General features: G+C 54.2%; 1 pseudogene; it reads left to right on the forward strand.

Moving 5' to 3' along the window:
* Window positions 1-259: 259 nt before the first annotated feature.
* On the forward strand, window positions 260-21,643 carry LOC133923031 (uncharacterized; annotated as a pseudogene).
* Window positions 21,644-21,801: the final 158 nt, after the last annotated feature.

A 21,801-nucleotide genomic window follows, 5' to 3' on the forward strand; every position in this document is an offset into this window, starting at 1 on the left:
CGCGCACATCGCACTGCCCTGCCCTGCTGTTGCTGCCGCTACGGCTGCGTGCGCATCACTGGAAAGATGGGTCTATGGGGACTCCCTCCCTCCTTCCCTGCGCCATGAATGATGCACATGCCTTTTCTTTCATCCCCCTAGCACAGCTCGCCTCCCTCCTTTCCGCCTCCTCTGCCCATGCTCTGCGGCTGCTCTCTTGCTTCTTGTTCCCAGAGTAGGTGTTGTTGGGTAGGGAGCAGCATCGGCGGCGGCGGTAGCGATGGCGAAGGAAACGGAGTACTACGACGTGCTTGGCGTCTGCCCCGTGGCCTCTGACGAGGAGATCCGCGAGGCCTACTACATTAAGGTCCCCCGCCCTGTCTTTCTTGCTCTTTTGCTGTTTAGTGCTCACCTTCTTGGTTTCTTGGTTTCTAGTTCCCCAACAACCAAAAAAAAGGTTTCTTTTTTTTCATTTTTATTTGGATGAGATTGGGAGCACATTTCTAACTACTGATAATCTGATATTGTATTCCATTTCTTTGTTCAAGCGAGGCAGGTGCATCCTGACAAGGCGTACCAGGTGCTGAGTGACCCTCTGCAAAGGAAGGCCTATGATGGCTACGGCAAAAACAACATATCCAGGTAGGTACCCATTTGAGTTGTTTTTTCTTTTGGGGAAAAAGAAGAGAAAAAATTGAGATGATGACATAATTCAGCAGCAATTAACACTTGAGAACTCTGATAGATGAATGAGTGGTGCTAATGTCATCAATGTGCTCTCGAATTTGCTTGTTGGTTTCCTCCACGGGACTTCGGTACTACGCATCATTGTCATCATGAGCTGCTCCGTGGTCTGCTAGGGCATGGGGGGGGGGGATGAGGATGCTCCAGGGCCTCGGGCACAGCCATTCAACCTTTGTGATCATTTGGCGCAACCACTCCAGACCCCTCTACCCCACCCAAAGCTTCGATGCTAGCTCCGGGTATTTCGATCCTAGGGGCCTCGATCAAAGCCTCGGCCCCCTCTGTCGCTGCCGCTCTCTCCTATTGCGAAGGGATCTGTGAGCCCCTCTCGCTTTCCACGGACATCCTTTTCTTTCCTGGTCTTTGGTGGCATGGGGCCATCACGTGGTCGTGGTTTGATCCCCACAAACAACGTCAAATGTTGTGATCGCAATCCCCACAAACAATGCAATAATTGTTCCTCTCCCTTTTACATGGGGTGAGCGGGGGTATTTATAGGCATACCTCAACCACTATGTTATTACACATTTGCCCCTTATTCACAAAAATATTTCTACTAATGGTGTGGAATATTTCAGGGTATCATCAAGGGTATTATGGTCATTGTCTACATATATTGCCCTAAGTAACGGAGTAACACGTGTCTTGGGGGTCCCATATTAGACCCTTAGCGCCAAGACTGCTACCGATCTTCCCTTAAGCCACCCCCTCGTCGGGTTTCGGCTGGCTTGCGGGTCCCTTTCTAAGCTAGCCTTCTCTTTGTTACTGATGGGCCTTGCGCCACCTCCCTTCAGCCTCAGCCTCAGGACTCGTGTCAGATCCTTCGTTCTTGGAGCCTCATCACAACCCTTCGGCCTTGGGGCTTCGCTATATTCTTTATCCTTCTGACTTCGTCACACCCCTTTGGCCTCGGGGCTTCACTACACTCTTCACCCTTCGGAGTTCGTCGCACCCCTCCGGTCTCTTGGGCTTCACCTCCGAGCTTCGTTCCTTGGGTTGCTACACCTTATCAAGCCTAACTCCTGCAAAACATGAAAGGAACTATCCCTACCTTGACATCAGTCTCTCTATTTTGGTTTTTGAGATTTGACCATTGCGGCCAAAGTCAACGAACAGAGACCCACGTGGTATGTTGTATTGTGATCCGAATTCTTGTTAGGCCAGACAAGGGACACCTTCGGCCCATATTCCGGAACAGTCCATATTAGACTAGAGGCGTATGTGTTCACTCCTATAAATATATCTTGTAAGCTGCAAGGAGAGTCAAGACGCTTATTGTAATACCCTGTGTTGTACATATCCCTGATATAGTGGAGATCGTCGATTGGCGCCTGTGATTTTTTCTTGCAAAGGTTTTTCACTTAAAAATCATGTCTTGTGTTCGATCCTATCGTGTTTTATTTTTAACAAGTGGTACCAGAGCCGGAAAAAAAAAATCATATCATTTTTTGTCGCCTTCTAGTTCTTTGTCTCGCCGCCGAGTTTGCTTCTCGATTCGTCGATTCGCCGGGTTCACCGTTCGCCTCGTCACTCGGCCCTGTCCACATCCCGAACACTCGAAGCAACCTCATGCTTGCGGGCCGCGTTTGTTTTCTGCCACAAAGAAGAAAAGACCGTGACCTCTCACGTGAAGAAAAGAAAAAAAAAGGATAGTTTCAAGTCCCGAGGACACAAAGGCCTGCTCTCTCATGTGAAAAGCCAAAACTTGGCATCTTTGCTAGGTGCACCCGAGGAAGTACAGGAGCTTTGCTGTTTAATTGCTAGGTGCACCCGAGGAAGTACAGGACTTCTGTAGTTTTTTCTTCGTGCACATAGGGCTGTACCAGAGGGGCTGCAAGCTATTTTGTTCCTAATTATTCTTCGTCATAGCTTCTATAAAATATGATATTTTACTGCTAAATCATGATACAAGATTTTTTCTATGGCAAGTAAAGATGCGGGATATTCTTGCGCACACTGATTTGGATGATGTGCTTGATAATTTTAGAAATAAGGATCAAAAGTCTTGTTTCGATGAAGAAAAGAGAAAAGATCGTAAGATTTTGTCACAAATTCATCTTCATTTATCAAACAATATTTTACAGGAGGTTTTGCAGGAGAAAACCACTGCTGCTTTATGGCTAAAGCTGGAATCGATCTGCATGTCTAATGATCTAACCAGTAAAATGCATCTAAATATGAAGTTGTTCACGCACAAATTACAGGAGGGTGATTCTGTGATGAATCATCTTTCGGTCTTTAAGGAGATCGCTGCTGACCTACAGTCTATGGAGGTAAAATATGATGATGAGGATTTGAGTCTTATTCTTTTGTACTCATTACCCAGTTCTTTTTGTAAACTTCAGAGATACCATATTATATAATCATGATACACTAACTTTGAAAGAAATTTATGAGGCCTTGCATGTTAAGGAAAAGATGAAACAAATAGTGTCTACTGATGGCTCTACTTCCAATGGAGAAGGTTTGATTGTGCGTGGTAGGACAGAGGAAAAGAATTTGCATAATAGCCAAAGAGATAAAAGTTCGAACGGTTACAAGGGTTGTTCAAAGTTCAGAGGCAAAGAAAAATTCTGCATGTATTGTAAGAAAAATAATCATGAATATCTGAATGTTACAAGTTGAAGAATAAAGAAAAGAGGAAAGGTAAATCTAATGAAGAAGGTAAAGCATCTGTTGCTGCTTCCGATAATAGTTTTGAGGGAGAGACTCTCGTTGCTTTTGTTGTATGTGCTAGTAGTGATGATGAATGGATTATTGACTTTGCTGCGTCTTTTCATATATGCATACATAGAGATTGGTTCACCACTTATAATTCTGTTCAAGATGCTGGTTCTGTTAGGATGGGTGATGACAACCCATGTCCAATTGTTGGAATTGGATCAATTATGATAAAGATGCATGATGGTATTGTTAGAACCTTGACAGATGTGAGGCACGTTCCAGGTATGAAAAGGAACCTTATTTCTTTGAGTACTCTTGATAATAAAGGGTATGATTGGTCTAGTGGAGATGGTATTTTGAAGGTGAAAAAAGGTTCTCTTATTGTAATAAAAGGTGATTTGAAATCTGCCAATTTATATCATCTCCGAGGCACTACAATCACAGGTGATGCCGCTGTAAGTTCACATTCATTATCAGATTCTGATGCTACTAATATTTGGCATATGCGTCTTGGGCATATGAGTGAACTTGGTTTGGCAGAATTGAGCAAGAGAGGTCTTCTTGATGGACATAGTATCGACAAGCTGAAATTTTGTGAGCATTGTATTTTTGGCAAGCATAAGAGGGTGAAATTCAACACTTCAGTTCATACAACAGAAGGTATTCTTGATTATGTGTATTTTGATTTATGGGGACCATCTCGTAAGTCTTCACTAGGTGGTTCTCGTTATATGTTAACTATTATTGATGATTACTCGAGAAGAGTTTGGCCTTATTTCTTGAAACATAAATCAGAAGCATTTAAAGCATTTAAAGAGTGGAAGGTTATGGTTGAAAGGCAAACTGAAAAGAAGGTAAAGAAGCTTCGCACTGATAATAGGATGAAATTTTGTTCTGATGAATTTGATTCATATTGTAAGTCTGAAGGTATTGTGAGGCACTACACTGTTCCTGGTACTCCACAACAAAACAGTGTAGCTGAACGTATGAACATAACTATCATTTCGAGGGCCCGTTGCATGTTGTCTAATGCAGTATGCATAGACGTTTTTGGGCTGAAGCCGCTTCCACTGCTTGTTATCTTATTAATCGATCACCCAACATTGCCATTGATAAGAAAACTCCAATTGAGGTATGGTCTGGTTCTCCAGCTAATTATTCAGAATTGAGAGTTTTTGGTTGTCCTGCTTATGCTTACGTTGATAATGGTAAATTGGAGCTGTCAGTGTATGACACTTGTCCCTGAGTCCCGAGGCCAAGCCCGCCATCCACCACGTGTCACCATCCCGCGAGGTCCCTCCTGCAGGGTGAGGAAAGTCCAAGTTCCGGGAGAAGATGCTCGGGGCCACAGTCTTTGGTTTCCGAGCACCACAGTTCCCCGATGATCCGCGGAGTCTAAGTACCGGGATGAAAAGTGCTCGGGTCGGTGCCAGGTCATCCCCGAGCACCCTAGTTCCCCGATGACCAGAAGAGCTAAAGTGCTCGGGAGAGAGTGCTCGGGGCTGCGCGTGGCGGCCCCCGAGCGTTCGGTTCCCCGAAGGATCGGGCAAGAGTGCTCGGGAGAGAGTGCTCGGGGAGGTGAACAGTACCCCCGAGCACTCGGTTCCCCGACGACCCAGAAAGGCTCCCGAGGGGCCCACTGATGAGGTGTCATCAGTCAGAGGCCGAAGCCGCATTTAATGAGCGTGCGTGGTCTGACACATCCAACTGCTCCCGCCGCAGTGTCAGTCCCTGCCATGCTTTGGCAGGGGGGCGTGGGGCTATTAATTGCACGGGTCCCGTCCCGTATCATCCGGTGTGTCTCGGGATAACATCGCTAGGATCAAGGCATTCCGCCTGCCGCCCTGCCGTGGCAGGGGAACAAGACAGGGCGAGCACGCCGGGTGGCTCGGTGGCTGCCCGGTGGGCCCTCTCAACGGCGCCCGTTGCCAGGGCGTCCACAGTGACAGGTGACCAGATGCGCGCCGTGTTTTTCCACCGCCCCAGTCACTTCTCCCAGAGGAGATGATGATGCCTTTCTAAGTCAGGGCGTATCGGAACTTGTGCCCCTTCCTTCCCGTTCGGGGTATGTCGCGGCCGGCGGGTGCATAAAAGGATCGGCACACATAGGAAATAAAGGGACGTTGCATTTACTCTCATTCATTTCTCCGACGAACTTATTCAGGATCATCCCCCCGGTCGAATCTCTAAAAAGGGGTCTCTCGGGATCCCTACGACAGGAGTTAATCCTCCGACAGCTGGCACACCAGGTAGGGGGGAACATCCTTGAATCTGTTCTTTTGTTTTCTTCCATAGGAAAAATTGGCTGGTGGACACCGTCTCCAGCGTTCCGGCTCCACTTCTAGTGAGGAAATGTTGCCCGACGTTCGGGAGGCCCCAATCGCGGCTGCGTCCCAGCAGCAGCCGCTATCTGCACGCACGTTTTTTCCCTCCCAAGGGGACCCGGGCGCTGGGCCCAGCAGGGCCGCCCCCGGTGCACCGTCCGACCCCCATCAGGTGGTCGAAACCCTAGCCGCCAGGGCCGCCTCTGGACAGCGCCGGGCGCCTCTGCGACGCAGGCTCGCCTTCGGCGAAGCCAGCCCCGGAAGTACGCTACTGGCGGCGCACGCTCTCCTCAGGCATCCGCCTATCCAGGCAACGCCGAACACTCCGGAAGGCCGCTGGATCCAAGACGTCGCTGCCCTGGTCGGCACTGCTCGCCGCCAGGTCCTGGCCGGGAGTTCTCGGGCCACCACCCAGCGTGGCGCTGCCAGAACCGGCTCATCAACAGGCAACATTCGCACGGGCCGGGGGGCCTCCAGGCGGAGCGCCACCCCCCTGGCCGCGTCCGAAGCCCATGACCTCCGCTTGCGTCTCAACGAGCGGAGGGGCCACGAGGACACGCGTGTCACCCTCGAGCGCCAGCGGGAAACCCAGCAGGAGGCCGAGGCTGAGGACCAGGCTTCCTCTTTTCTGGCCCACGATCACCAGGAATCCGCGGCCCGTCGGCATTCGCCGCCGAGGAACGCCACCCGCACCATGGGGTACGGCACCGGCTACCGTGCCTTCTCTAGTGAACTCCGACGGGTCAAATGGCCCTCCAAGTTCCGCCTCGAGCTGCCAGAGAAGTACGACGGGTCCATCGACCCCGTCGAGTTCCTCCAAATCTACACTACGGCTGTCCAAGCGGCCGGAGGCAGTGAAAAGGTGATGGCGAATTATTTCCATGTGTCCTTGAGGGGCTCTGCCCGTTCTTGGCTGATGAACTTACCCCCAGGGTCTATTAGCTCCTGGGATGACCTCTGCCACCAGTTTGTGGCTAACTTTCAGGGCACATTCACGCGCCCCGGTTTGGAGTGCGACCTCCACGCCGTCAAGCAACAAGAGGGGGAGACGCTGCGACGCTTCATCCAGCGTTTCAGCCAGGTCCGCAACACCATCCCGCGGGTGGCCCCCCACGCTGTCATCGTCGCTTTCCGGTAGGGTGTCCGCGACGAGCGGATGCTCGAAAAGCTGGGTACGCACGAAATCGAGACCACTGCGGAACTCTTCGCACTGGCCAACAAGTGCGCCAAGGCGGCGGAGGCCCGGGCTTGGCATGCTCCGCGCCCTGAGTGCCCCGCCGCCGATCAACCAAGTTCTTCCCACTCCAACAGGCGGGAAAGGAAAAAGAGAAGAAAGCGTGAAGCCGCTCCTCTCGAGCCGGCCCAGGGCCCTACCCACAGGATGGCCCGAGAGCCCGATCACCGACAAAAATGCCGGGCAGTCGCTGAAAGGCGGCCCGCACCCGCAAGGGCCCCTCCTAGGGCCCCAGCTCCCGCAAGGGCCCCGGCACCAGCAAGGGCGCCAGCTTCAGCAAGAGCCCCGGCACCCGCCCGGGCTCCTGCTCCAGCGAGGGCCCCCGCTCCCGCGGGGCCCGAGCCAGGCAAATGGTGCCCCATACACCAGACCAGATGGCACGATCTCACGGAGTGTCGTAAGGTCAAAGGCCTCATCGAGCAGCGCCAGAGGGAGCGCGACGAGTCCCGCGGGGGAGGCGATGCTGAGGCCGCCCCCGGCAACGCCGAGCTCGGCTTCCAGGAGCCCGAGCATACCGTCGCCTTCATCGACGGAGGCGCCTATACGCCTTCCTCACGCCGTGGCATCAAGGTCATGCGGCGCGAGGTGTGCTCGGCAACCCCGAGCGAGGAGGCCGCCAGGCCCCTGAGGTGGTCGGACGCCCCGATCATGTTCAGCATGGCCGATCACCCCGCGAGTACTGTAGCCGTGGGGCGACAACCCCTGGTGGTGTCCCCCACCGTCTGCAATGTCAAGGTCGGCAGAGTGCTGATCGATGGGGGTGCGGGCCTCAACCTCCTATCCAAGGAGGCCTTCGAGAAGTTGCAGGTGCCCTCCCGACGCCTAAAGCCGTCGCTTCCATTCTGCGGAGTAACGCCCGGGCACTCCCTGCCTCTTGGGCAGGTCGAGCTACCCGTGACCTTTGGGAGTCGGGACAACTTCCGCACGGAGAACGTCCTCTTCGACGTCGCGGAGCTTTCCCTTCCCTACAACGCCATCCTCGGGCGCCCGACGCTCGCCAGATTCATGATGGCCGTCCACTACGCGTATCTCACGGTTAAGATGCCGAGCCCAGCAGGCCCCATCTCCGTGACCGCCGACTCCAGCGGCGCCGTTTCCTGCGCCGAGCAATCGTACATGGCTCTGGTCTCGGCTCAAGCTGAGGTCGAAGGCTGCTCAGGGGGCCCGGGACCCTCTTCATCCAAACCTCGACTCGCTGCCGACACCTCTGTTCCCACGAAGGAGGTCGTGGTGGGCGAAGACGCTACCCAGGTCGTCCGTATCGACGGTGACTTGGGCGGCAAATAGGAAAGCGCGCTCGTCACCTTCCTCCGGGCTAACGCAGACGTGTTTGCATGGCAACCGTCCTACATGCCCGAGATCCCTAGGGAGGTGATCGAGCATCACTTGGCGGTGCGCCCGGACGCCCGCCCGGTGAAACAGAAGGTCCGGCGGCATCGACGATCTCGTGGTCAAGTCCCGAGACCGCGCCACCCTGCTCAAAGACCTTGCTGAGACTTTCAACAGTCTCCGCACCACCCGCCTCAAGCTCAACCCTGAGAAGTGTGTCTTCGGGGTGCCGGCGGGCAAGCTCCTCGGTTTCTTGGTTTCCGGCCGAGGGATCGAGGCCAATCCAGAGAAGATCCGGGCCATCGAGCGGATGCGACCCCCGGCTCGACTCAAAGAGGTCCAGCGTCTCGCCGGCTGCATTGCGGCCCTCGGGTGCTTTATCTCCAAGCTCGGAGAGTGAGGGCTCCCCCTCTTTAAGCTTCTGAAGAAGACCGGTCATTTCAACTGGACGCCGGAGGCCGAGCAGGCCTTCCACGATCTGAAGAAGTACCTCACCTCGCCACCCGTGCTAGTGGCTCCTCCGAAGGCGAGCCCCTACTGCTCTACATCTCGGCCACTCCTCAGGTCGTGAGCATGGTGCTGGTGGTGGAGCGTGACAAGTGCGCGGGGCTAGGTGCTGGGTCCCAGCTCCCGGTGGCCCCCGAGCACTCACCCGTCCTCGCGGCTCCCCCCCAGAAAGGGGTCGAGCGCGAGCACTTGGCTCCCCCCGAGAATGGGGTCGAGTCCGAGCACTCTGCTCCTCTCGACCAGGGAGTCGAGCCCGAGCACCCGGCCAGCCCCGACCACGCCACCGAGCCCGGGGGCTGCAGCAGCCCCTCGGGTGAAGCCGCCGTCCGGGCCCGCCGGGTACAGCGACCGGTGTACTTCATCAGTGAAGTCCTCCGGGAGGCCAAAACAAGGTATCCCCAGGCTCAGAAGCTGCTCTACGCCGTGCTCATCGCTTCCCGGAAGCTGCGCCACTACTTTCAAGCGCACAAGGTCTCGGTGGTTACCACGTATCCACTGGGATCCATTCTCCGGAACCGAGAAGGCACCGAGTGTGTTGTCAAGTGGGCAGTGGAGCTGGCGGAATTCGACCTGCACTTTGTCAATCGCCAGGCACTCTCTGACTTCGTGGCAAAGTGGACACCCGTCCCCGAGGTCGTCCCCGAAGATATTTCTGCATACCCCGGGCACGATGCGCCCGGGTACTAGGTCATGCACTTTGACGGTTCCCTCTTGCTGAAAGGCGCGGGGGCCGGAGTGGTTCTCACCTCCCCAACGGGTGAAGAACTCCGATACGTTGTGCAGCTGCAGTTCCGCGCATCTAACAACATGACGGAATATGAAGGTCTCATCGCCGGCCTCCGGGCTGCGGTGGGGCTCGGGATTCATCGCCTTCTGGCCAAGGGAGACTCCCAGCAGGTGGTCAACCAGGTGTCCAAGGAGTACCAGTGCACGGATCCTCAAATGGCGGCGTACGTGGCAGCAGTCAGGAAGCTGGAGAGGCGTTTCGATGGCCTTGAGTTGCGGTACATCCCTCGCCGCGATAACACTCTGGCCGACGAGCTCTCCCTGCCAGAGTATTTGAAGAAAGACTCACACGGCTTTCCGTCCTGCCTGCCGAACAGGATGAAGGGGAAACCTCGAACCCAATTCAGGGGAACCCGGCGGCGCCCTCAGTGGGAAGCCCCGTCAGGGTGCCGCCGTCCGGCGAGTGCGCTGCACTCGTTGAATGTTCTCAAGATGCCTCGTGGATGGACGACATCTGAGGGTACTTGAAGGAAAAGTCCCTTCCCGGGGATGAGGCGTCTGCCGAAAGAATTGCTCGGTAGTCCAAACGCTATGCCATAGTAGATGGGGATCTCTACTGGCATAGCGCAGGAGGCGTCCTCCTGAAATGCATCTCCCGGGCAGAAGGCGGCGAGCTTCTCGCTGAGATCCACGAGGGCGAGTGCGGTGGCCATTCATCGTTCCGCACGCTGGTCGGGAAGGCCTTCCGGCAAGGTGTCTACTGGCCTACAGCTCTCCAGGATGCTTCCGAGCTGGTTCAGCGCTGCAGGGCGTGCCAGTTCCATGCAAAGCAGATTCACCAGCCAGCTCAGGCTCTTCACACCATCCCCCTGTCATGGCCTTTTGCGGTCTGGGGGCTGGACATTCTGGGTCCATTCCCCCGAGCGGTCGGGGGCTATGAGTACCTCTACGTCGCCATCGACAAGTTCACCAAGTGGCCGGAGGCGGTCCCAGTCATCAAGGTGACCAAAAACACGGCGCTCCATTTTATCCGTGACATCACCAGTCGCTTTGGCGTCCCGAACCGGATCATCACCGACAATGGCACCCAGTTCACGAGTGCCCTGTTCGGGTACTACTGCGAAGACCTCGGCATCATGCTCTGCTTCACCTCCGTCGCTCATCCTCGGAGTAACGGGCAAGTTGAGCGTGCCAACACGGAGATACTGAAAGGCCTCAAAACCCGGACCTATGACGTGCTCGCAAAGCACGGGAAGGGATGGGTGGACGAGCTGGCCGCCGTGCTATGGGCTAATCGGACCACGCCAAGCCACGCCACCGGGGAGACTCCATTCTTCCTCGTCTATGGCGCTGAGGCGGTCCTCCCCTCCGAGCTCACCCTAGGCTCCCCTCGGGTGCATGCCTATTCAGAAGGCGAACACGAGCAGCAAAGGCGCGACGACGTTGATTGCCTGGAGGAGCACCGGCGGCGTGCCGCCGTCCGAGCGGCTCGGTACCAGCAGAGTCTACGGCGATACCATCAGTGCCATGTCCGGGCCCGATCTCTCGAGGTGGAGGACCTAGTTCTCCGACGCGTCCAGTCACGCGAAGGAAGGAATAAGCTGTCCCCTATGTGGGAAGGTCCCTTCACTGTGATCGGGGTCCCGCGAGAAGGTTCTTTCAGGTTGGCGGCAGAAGATGGGCAGCCGCTTCCCAACCCGTGGAATATCGAGCACCTGCGCAAGTTCTATCCGTAGATGGCCACGCTCGCGGCTCAGGTCAACCAGGCCGGGGGCTTCCCCCCGCCCCCCCCCCCCCCCCCCCGCCTAAGTTGACCGGGGGCTACCACTCATTGGGTAAGTCACCCAAACTTGTAAAAAAAAATTGTCAATCCAGTGTGAATATTAATGTTCAACCGTTATGTCAATTTCATTTTTCTAGATTCTATATGTTTAATCTGTCTGGTGAGATGCTCGATTGTGCGAGAAAATGTTCGCTCTCTCATTTTCCCCGCTGATAAAAGAATCTCGATCGGTATGCACGCGGGCATCTGCCGCTGGCTTACGTCCGATGTGGTAGGCTATGGTGTTCGGTGTCGTGGCAGGCTCCTTGGCACTACCGAGTACCTGGGCACTCTGGGTAATCCTATCGCTCGAGCTTCTCGAGTAGTCCGGAGCCCAGGCTCCAGGGGCGGGCTGTCGGTGCTTGGTTTGGTCTGTCATACCCGGGCACCATCAAACCATAGGACCTCTGGGTTATGCGTCTGCCCGCTCTTGTCCGCCGGTCTGGGCATTCGAGAGGTCTCGGGTCGAAAATGAGAGCAGTCTATAACAAGTACCGCACTAACAGAGCGCACCAAGCAAAGAAACTCCCTATTCTCTCTTAAGTCACAGGTAGACAATCAAAGCAAAAGCAGCTCGACCACGATGGCCTTAATGCCTAGGCCGCTGCTTGGCCCTAAGGGACCGCGGGTGGTCCTACCGCTCAAGCATGAGCGGTCGAGATCACTCGACCCCAGGCTCCTCGCGTGCCCCTTGACGCTCGGGCGCCCCGGCTGAAGGAACCAAACCCCCGGGCACCCCGAGCTCGGAGCGCTTGCTCCTCCTGGATCGGCCGGCCGAAGGGCCGACAACTGTCCGGTGAGTGATTAAATTCAGATGAATTTACGATTGAAAAGTATTTTTTTTCCTGAGTCATCCTCGGGGGCCCTCGTATTCTAATCTTCCCGGTGAGATGGTCTCCTCGCACACAAAACCCTACCGTGTGTCTACTTTTTCCTAGAACGACAGAACGGTCCGTAGAAAGGTGTACCGTACGTGCGGTAATGTCCGACCGAAGTCTTTCATGGTGGTCGTGGTGTTCAGTCCGCTTTTAAGGGCCCCGAGCACTACCGAGTCCCTGGGTGCCCTGGGTAATCCTACCGCTCGAGCCGCTCGAGTAGTCCGAAGCCTAGGCCTCATGGGCGGGCTGTCGGTGCTCGGTTCGGTCCGTCTTAAGCCCGGGCACCACCGAACCATGGGGACTCTTGGTCGCATTCCCACCCGTGTGTCTCCGGTCTGCTGGCTGAGTGGTCGCGAGGTAAAAAAGTGTTCACCGGTCATGGCGTGTTCCGTGCCGGATCGTTCCATCTCCCGAGCAAGGAAGTTCGTGTCCTTGTCTCTTGACTTAGTCGGTGCGGACTCGCGAGGGCTCGGGGGCTGAACGCGCCAAGAAACACGATCGGGACGACTTCGTTCATGGGGACAGAAAGGTCGGAAACGGTCCGACTGAGTACTCCCCGGGGCTTCAAGGCAAAACATCAGAAGAAACGCTAAGTACTCAAGAGCACCGGAGTTGCGAGCCCAAAGAAAAGCTTCCATTATATTTGCAAAAGGAATACAAGCATTTCTAAGGGATCACTCCCATATTTATATCCAGCCAAGATAAGAATAAAAGAAGAGGAAACTACTACGAAAGCCTAATCGGAGGCAGAGTCGGCGTCGGAGTCGTCTTGGCCATCCCCGGGGGCTGGCGGTGGCGGCACTTCCCGCCTAAAGATGGCCACCACCTCGGCAGCGGTGCTCCGAACCGCTTCCCGGGCAGTCTCTCCCTCGGCTTCTACTACTCCTTCCCGCGCTGGCTCTAGCGGGAAGTTCGAGTCTCTGCTCCGGTAGCAGGCCAGGATGTGCTCGGCCACCGCGTGGGCTAATCCGCGCCCTTCCCGGGCGGCAAGCTCCTGGACGGCCCAGGGTAGCGCCTAGAGGTGCTCGCAGACTTGCTGGAGCCCCATGATGTTTCGTCCGGGGCCGTCGCATTTCTCGTCCACGACGAGTCGCCCAAGGCCGGCCTTCGCCACGGCCCGCCGCATCCGCCGGAGTATGTCCTCCAACATTTGCTGCAGGTTGACCCACGAGACAAAGGCAGTCTCGAGTTTCTCCTTCGCGGCCCACAGCTGCTCCTCGAGTCCCTGGCCCCCGGCCGCACCAGAAGAATCAGCGCCGGTTGCGGGGCCGGCGACATGCTTCGTCTACACCACCAATTCGGACAGAGCCCGGTCACGGGCGGTCAGCTCCTCATCATGTTTAGCGTTCTCCTCCTCCCTGGTGGCAACGGCCGCCGCCGCCGCGGCAGCTTCCCCCTCTCGACGGGTCAGCTACCCCTCCCGGCGGGTCAGCAAGTCTTCCTGGTGGGCCAGCGAGTCTTCCCGGGTGCTCAGATCCGCCGCCGTGATCTCGTTGTCGACCGACCGGATGGAGACGTCCTCCTCCCACCGTCGGATATCTTCTTCAATTTTCCGGAGGTCTTCTTCCCAACGTTGGAGGCCGGCGCGTGTCTGATCGGCCTCGCCCTCTCGACGGGTCAGCTCAGCCCGGAGCTCCTCCGCCGCCTTCTCGCGGCCCGCGACCGCCTCCTCCCTTTCCTGCGCCTGCCCCCGCCCTGGCAAGGGCCTCGGCAGCCTGCTACCACGACGCCTCAACCAGGCGGGTGGCGTCTTCTCGCTCCCGCGCTGCTCCGGCGTGGGCGGTCTTCAAAATCTCCCGCTCCCGCGCGACCTCAACGCGGGTATCCTCCAAAAGCTTCTGCTCTCACGCAGCCGCCGCGTGGGCTTCTTCCCTGGCGTTTGCAAGCTGCGCCCTCTCCAAGTCCAGCCTGGCGCGCTCCGCTCCAAGCTGCCCCTCCTTTGCGTCCACCGCCGCGCCCAGCCGATCGACCGCCACCTGGACACCCTTGATCGCGGCCAAGAAGGGGTCGGCAGGCCGGCCGGGCACCGGTGTAGCGATGTTTTCCCCGCAATCCGCCTCCGGGGGGTTCGGGGTCCCCGAGGGTTGCCACACAATCATCCGCCCCGGGCTCGGCACGCCCGGGGTAGGTTCGACCATCGTCGAGCGCTCGGGCGACCGCTGCGTCCCCGCCTCGGCCGCCGCGTCCGCTGGCCCCGTCAAGGCCACTGCTTCCGCCATCGTCCGCCCCGGGCTCTGCATGCCCGGGGTAGGTTCCACCGGCGCCGATAGTTCGGGCGACGGTCGCGTCCCCGCCTCGGCGGTCGTTTCCACCGTCATCGCCTCAGCTGCCATGTCCGCTGGCTCTCCCGTCATCGCCGCGTCTGCCTGCCTCAGCTCCGCCGACCGGTTTGGCTCGGGCACTGGCACCGGCGCCGGCGCTCCTTCGATCACAGCGGCGCCCGTGGGTGGCCTGCAGGAGATAGACGAAGGTCAAAACCGAAGCTTAGTTCGGGCGAAGAGCGCCCAAGAAAGAGCGAAGAATGAAACTTATACGGTCGTAGTCCCCCGGTACTGCTATTTGGCCGCCGGGAGCCTAAAGTCCGGGTCCGGCAGTGCCGGCCCGGAATCCTCCCGTCTCCTCTTCCGCCAGGGGCTCGGCGGGGCCGCCGCGCAGTTCCCAGGCGCCGAGTCAAGCCCCATCCTCACGAGGTGCGGCTCCAGGACCGGGAACGCCGCCGCTGCCGATGGCGACGGCGGGGACTCCGGCATGGGGATATAGACTCGGGGGCGCTTCCCCCGGTCTCCCGGCGTTGCCGCTACTACGCTATCGGCGGTGCCCTCCTCTCCGGTGCGGCGGTTGCTGCCCGCAGCGGCTCCACCGCTGGCCTGCACCGGGCTGTTCGTGGCCTCCTCGCTGGCCATCTCATCCAACCCAGGGAGCTCGGGGGCCTCGGGGCTCCGGCTCCTCGGCCGGTCCACGAGCCCCTGGGCATCAAACTCCGGCAGCTTCGCCAGGATCGCCGCGCGCTCGGGGTTGGCGCAGAGCGCCATTTCCGGCCACGGGAGCTCCGCCCGGCTCATGTCCTCCACGCCGGTCACCACTCGGGTCATGCCCTTCAGCTCCGCTGGGCCCAGGTCCTAGCTTGCGCCGATTTGAGTTCGGGTGATGTCTTCAGGCCCGGTGTAGAGCCAGCACGTCCGGGCCCGCTCCCGCAGGGGCGCCAGGCGGCGGCGCAAGAAGTCCGCCACCACCATTACCGAGGTCAGCCCGGAGTCGCGCAGGAATCTTATGCGCTCGAGCACCGGCTCCAACCTCGCGTCCTCCGGCGGCGACACCTCCCACGTCGACTTCTGGGGCTCCGCCGCCACTTCCGGTAGGGTAAGACGATCATGGGGGTCGACGTCGATGAAGAACCAGTCCCGTCGTCACTCCTCCCATTTGCTACGCAGCACCTGGGGGATGTACTGCTCCCCCAAGCCGTCTCGCAGCCGAAGATTGCAGCACCCCGCGACATCCGCCGTGTTGTACCCCCTCTTCTTCCCGGCCGACCGCAGGACGAAGAAATGTCGGAGCAGCGTCACCAAAGGCGCCACTCCCACGAACATCTCGCACAGGTGTGCGAACACCGCTAGCACCACGACGGAGTTAGGGCTCAGGTGCAGCAGCTGGATGCCGTAGGTGTCGAGGACCTGGAGGAAGAACGTTGAGAACGGCGGCACCAGTCCTACCGCCACGAAGGACGTGAACAAGACGATGCGCCCGGGAACGGTCGTCGTCAGCGGGAAGTTCGGCGGCATCACCACCGAGGCTCCTTGCTGCCCCTCGGGGACCAGCAGCTTCCTGATTTTGTCCGCCGTCTCCTCATTCTTCAGGAGAGACTCCGGCAGCACGTCGTCCGGAGTCCTGTCACGGCGGCCTCCTCCGGCTCTCGGCATCTCGGCGGGAGGGAAGGTTGTCCGGTGGTGGAGAGGAAGGAGGAGAAGCGCTCTGGTCGCCAAAAGGAGTTCTAAGGGCTCCGGAGCACGAAGGAACGAGGGCAAGATCGCAAGATATCGCAAAGAGGGGGGCGGATCGATCCCCTCCCCTTTTTGTATCTCAGAGAATTCAAACGTCTCCTGCCCATGATGCATTCGGCGGGACAGTTTCCTCGGTCGACACAACTGCCAGGCGAATCTCCCGCTGGTCGTGCGGCGTCAGCGGCTGCCAGGCGTATTTTTCTCGATCTGCGCGGCAGCCGCGCGTGCCGCCCTCCCAGTTGTCATGCCCTTCGGGAATTGAGCGGACGCGCGTCCGTTCGTCTCCCCGTTGGGCCGTACCAGAGGCCCGAGTCTGAAGGGCCACCTCTTGAAAGCTTGCCATATGGCGTCTACGCCAGCCTCGGCCTCGTTCGCGATGAAGGGCCAATCCGCAGTCTCCGTGCCATCGCCTGCCAATGGGCCCGGGGGCTACTATCGGTGTATCAGGAACCGGGGGTCCCTGAGTCCCGAGTCCAAGCCCGCCGTCCGCCACGTGTCACCATCCCGCGAGGTCCCTCCTGCAGGGTGAGAAAAGTCCAAGTTCCGGGAGAAGGTGCTCGGGGCCACAGTCTTTGGTTTCCGAGCACCCCAGTTCCCCGATGATCCGCGGAGTCTAAGTACCGGGATGAAAAGTGCTCGGGCCGGTGCCAGGTCATCCCCGAGCACCCTAGTTCCCCGATGACCAGAAGAGCTAAAGTGCTCGGGAGAGAATGCTCGGGGCTGCGCGTAGCGGCCCCCGAGCGTTCGGTTCCCCGACGACCCAGAAAGGCTCCCGAGGGGCCCACCGATGAGGTGTCCGTCAGTCAGAGGCCGAAGCTGCATTTAATGAGCGTGCATGGTCTGACACATCCAACTACTCCCGCCGCAGTGTCAGTCCCTGCCATGCTTTGGCAGGGGGGCGTGGGGCTATTAATTGCACGGGTCCTGTCCCGTATCATCCGGTGTGTCTCGGGATAACATCGCTAGGATCAAGGCATTCCGCCTGCCGCCCTGCCGTGGCAGGGGAACAAGACAGGGCGAGCACGCTGGGTGGCTCGGTGGCTGCCCGGTGGGCCCTCTCAACGGCGCCCGTTGCCAGGGCGTCCACAGTGACAGGTGACCAGATGCGCGCCGCGTTTTTCCACCGCCCCAGTCACTTCGCCCAGAGGAGATGATGACGTCTTTCTAAGTCAGGGCGTATCGGAACTTGTGCCCCTTCCTTCCCGTTCGGGGTATGTCGCGGCCGGCGGGTGCATAAAAGGATCGGCACACATAGGAAACAAAGGGACGGACGAAAGAAGAACAACAAGGAAGACGAGCCCCACGACGAACCAAGCAAGCAAACAGAGACATTGAGAACAAGCTTGAGCATAGCTCCAGCCGAAGAACAAGGAGCCTCAAGCTCTTAGATAGATCATATCCCTTGTAACCAGCTACATCCCAGAGGGTTCTCCCCCGGGACAGTTATTGCATCCATACAGGAGTAGGGTGTTACGCCCCCGTGCGTCCCGAACCTGTCTAAAACTCCGGTGCATTTACTTCCTTCCGCACTAGGTCGTCCCCCACCACCGGCCGTTGCATTTACTCTTATTCATTTCTCCGACGAACTTATTCAGGATCATCCCCCCAGCCGAATCTCTAAAAGGGGTCTCTCGGGATCCTTGCGACAGGAGTTAATCCTCCGACAGGAGCCTAGAGCTGTTAAGTGCATTTTTCTTGGTTATAAATCTGGTGTTAAAGGTTATAAATTGTGGAATCCTGCAACACAAAAGGTGGTGATTAGTAGGAATGTTGTCTTTAATGAATCTGTTATGTTGCCAAATGCTCCTGTTCAGAGTCAGCAGAGTTCTAGCGTGCAGTTGAAGCATTTTATTAATGCAGAAAGTACACCAGATACTGTTGTCCAAGATACACCTATTGCTGAAAATTTATTTATTGATCATGATTCATCTAGTGCTCCACATCCTTCATCCGTTGTGTAGCCTATACAACATTCTATTGTAGTTGATAGGCCTAGAAGACAAATTAATCCGCCCAAGAGGTTAATTGAGGAGTGTAATATTGCTGCTTATGCTTTGAGTTGTGCAGAAGAAATTGAAGGTAATGCAGAACCTTCTAATTACAATGAGACTATTACTTCTGCTGATTGCAATAATTGGATGACTGCAATGCAAGATGAGATGGAGTCACTTGAGAAGAATGGTACTTAGGATTTAGTCAAATTGCCAAAAGAGAAGAAGCATGTTCGTTGCAAGTGGATTTTCAAAAGAAAGGAGGGTATTTCTCCTAATGAAGCAGCAATGTATAAAGTAAGGTTGGTTGCTAAAGGTTATAGCCAGATTCCAGGTATTGATTGTAATGACGTCATCTCCCCTGTTGTGAAGCATAGTTCTATTCGCACTTTACTCAGTATTGTTGCTATGCGTGATTATGAACTTGAGCAATTAGATGTTAAAACTGCATTTTTACATGGGGAGTTAGATGAAGATATTTATATGGATCAACCTGAAGGTTTTGTTATTCCTAGAAAAGAAGACTTTGTCTGTAAATTAAAAAAATCTCTTTATGGTTTGAAGCAGTCTCCTAGACAGTGGTACAAGAGGTTTGACTCCTTTATGCTCTCTAATGGTTTTAAGCGTTCTGATTATGATAGCTGTGTCTATTTGAAGACAGTTAATGGTTCAACTATTTATTTGCTTCTCTATGTCGATGATATGTTGATTGCTGCAAAGGATAAATCAGAAATAGCCAAATTAAAATCACATTTGAGTAATGAATTTGAGATGAAGGATTTAAGTGCAGCAAAGAAAATTCTTGGCATTGAGATCATTAGAGACATGAAAGCTGGCAAGTTATATCTTAGTCAGTAAGGTTATATTGAGAAGGTCCTTCGTCGTTTCAATATGCATAATGCAAAACCAGTGAGTACTCCATTAACTACTCATTTCAAAGTATCTTCAACTCTATGTTCTGAGTCAGTGTATGATATTGAGTACATGTCTAGAGTTCCATATTCTAGTGCAGTTGGTTCACTTATGTATGCCATGGTCTGCTCTCGTCCTAATTTATCTCATGCACTGAGTGTTGTTAGTAGATTCATGGCTAATCCTGGCAAAGAGCATTGGAAAGTTGTTCAGTGGATTTTCAGATATTTGTGTGGTAGTTCTAATGTTTGTTTGCAGTTTGGAAAATCTGGAGATGGACTTGTTGGTTATGTTGACTCAGATTATGCTAGTGATTTGGATAAGAGGAGATCTCTCACAGGTTTATGTTTTCACCGTTGGTGGTTGTGCTGTTAGTTGGAAAGCGTGTTTGCAGGCTACTGTTACTTTATCAACTATTGAAGTTGAATATATGACTATTTCTGAAGCATGCAAAGAAGCTGTTTGGTTGAGAGGTTTGTATACTGAGCTTTGTGGAGATAATTCTTACATTAATATATTCTGTGATAGTCAGAGTGCTATTTGCTTTACAAATGATCAAATGTTTCATGAAAGAACAAAGAACATTGATGTGAGGTATCATTATATTCGAGATATCATTGCTCAAGGTGATATTAAAATATGCAATATAAGCACTCATGATAATCCTGCTGATATGATGACAAAGCCAGTTCTTACTACTAAATTTGAGCTATGCTTAAGTTTAGTTGGTATTACAGTTTGAGTTCTAGAAATTTTTGACGTTGGTGATATTTATTATTGAAGGGAGTTTATTGATGATTCTTTATTTGCTACAAGATGTAATTCGTCTCAAGGTGAAGTTTGTTGGATTGTGATCCGAATTCTTGTTGGGCCAGATAAGGGACGCATTTGACCCATATTCCGGAACAGTCCGTATTAGATTAGAGTCGTATGTGTCCACCCCTATAAATATATCTTGTAAGCTATAAGAAGAGCCAAGACCCTCATTGTAATCTCCTGTGTTGTACACATCCCTGATATAGTGGAGATCGCCAATTGACGCCTGTGGTTTTTTCCTGCAAAGGTTTTCTACGTAAAAATCGTGTCTCGTGTTGGATCCTATTGTACTTTATTTCTAACATGGTACCATTTCCCAACAGTGCTACTTGAAATTTGGAACTAATAATTCTGGTTTCACTCTATTTTGTTATGATCAAGAATGTGCAAAGCAAAAGTGGCGAGAAGGAAGGATTTGCTAATCGTGCGGTGTCCGAGGCAAAGAGGTTCTCCAGTACTTGTCAGTATTCTGATCCCTACTCAGTTCATTTCTTTTTTTTTAAAAAAAAATTACTCATCCATTTCTAGTGATCTGTTTTTTTTAAAAAAAAAATCATTCAACTAATTGTCAATTGCCCATTTGCAGCATCTGGACTGGACATTCTTCGCACCATCGGATTTCTCTACTCCCAACAAGGGGCAAAGGAGGCCATGTAACTAGGGGTGCCATTTGTGGCCGAGTGGGTGAGGAACAAGGGACACCTGTGGAAATCACAGATCACAGCAGCGAAAAGTTAAAAACTTTTTTCGCACAGCGGATTGTGCATTTGTGCTCTTAGGATTAAAATTGCTGACTGATGAAGGGGCAAAAGGAACAATGCAGGAGCCCAGGCCTGCCAGCAGAGCGGGATGTCGACATGCAGATGAGGATGAACGAGGACCTGATGATGAGGTCACTGTGGAAGCTGAATATTGTGGATATTGAAGTGACCCTCCTTCGTCTTTGTGAAATGGTATGTGTCCTGAGGCATCTAATTTACGTACAGTATGATAAGTAGTAACCTAGTACTGTCTGGACTATGAGCAGCATCACATGACAGTCTTTTATTCGAGGTTTATATGTTGGAATGATCAGCACATCAAACTTAGTTTTATTTGAAACAGTGTCAAGAAAGATGATCTGAAGGCCCGCACAACAGCCTTAAAAATTCTTGGGAAAATATTTCTGGTACAGTAGTTGTCCTTAGTGCAATCTATATGGCTATGTGCTACATCTAGAGTTAAGCTTGTGAAAATTAAAATTTTAAAATGTTTGATCAATTGGGACATGATCACAGTTCTCGATGACGACAGCAGTTCGGATGATAGTTCAGACGATGCCGTGGCTCGGACGGTGCCATATCGGACTCCTGCATTTACTCAGGCAACTGTTCAATCATCATGCACATTTATTGTATAAAATTATTTATGTATTAAAATTCTCAGTAAGAAGTTCATATGTCTGTGGTGCAGGGAATTGGCAGGCTGTTTAGATGCTTATGCAACCCAGCATATGATGTTGATGATGATTTTGAGCCTTGCAAATGACTGCTAAAGAAGCAGATACCCCAACAGATGTTTCAAAGATCTTGACTTTTGTCAAATATATGCTTCCGAACAGTGGGGATCCGGATCATACATCACCATCCTTTCCCTTGAGGATATACATGTAGATGCTACTTCAGCACTGGTAATCAGATCAATAGTTAAGAGCTTCTATTTTCTTCCCATGAACAGTAGTTGCCCAGTCATTTTCCCCTTTTTTGGGAGATAGTTTCAACCGAGTGGTGTTGTTCTTTTGTAATTGATTGTTATCGATGTTCTCAAAAGAAAAAAAAGGACAAACCCCTTTGAAAGTCTATTTTCTGATCCAAAAATGGTATGGGAAATTCTGGCAT

Source organism: Phragmites australis, chromosome 6 (assembly GCF_958298935.1).
Source record: "Phragmites australis chromosome 6, lpPhrAust1.1, whole genome shotgun sequence".
Classification (NCBI taxonomy): Eukaryota; Viridiplantae; Streptophyta; class Magnoliopsida; order Poales; family Poaceae; genus Phragmites; species Phragmites australis.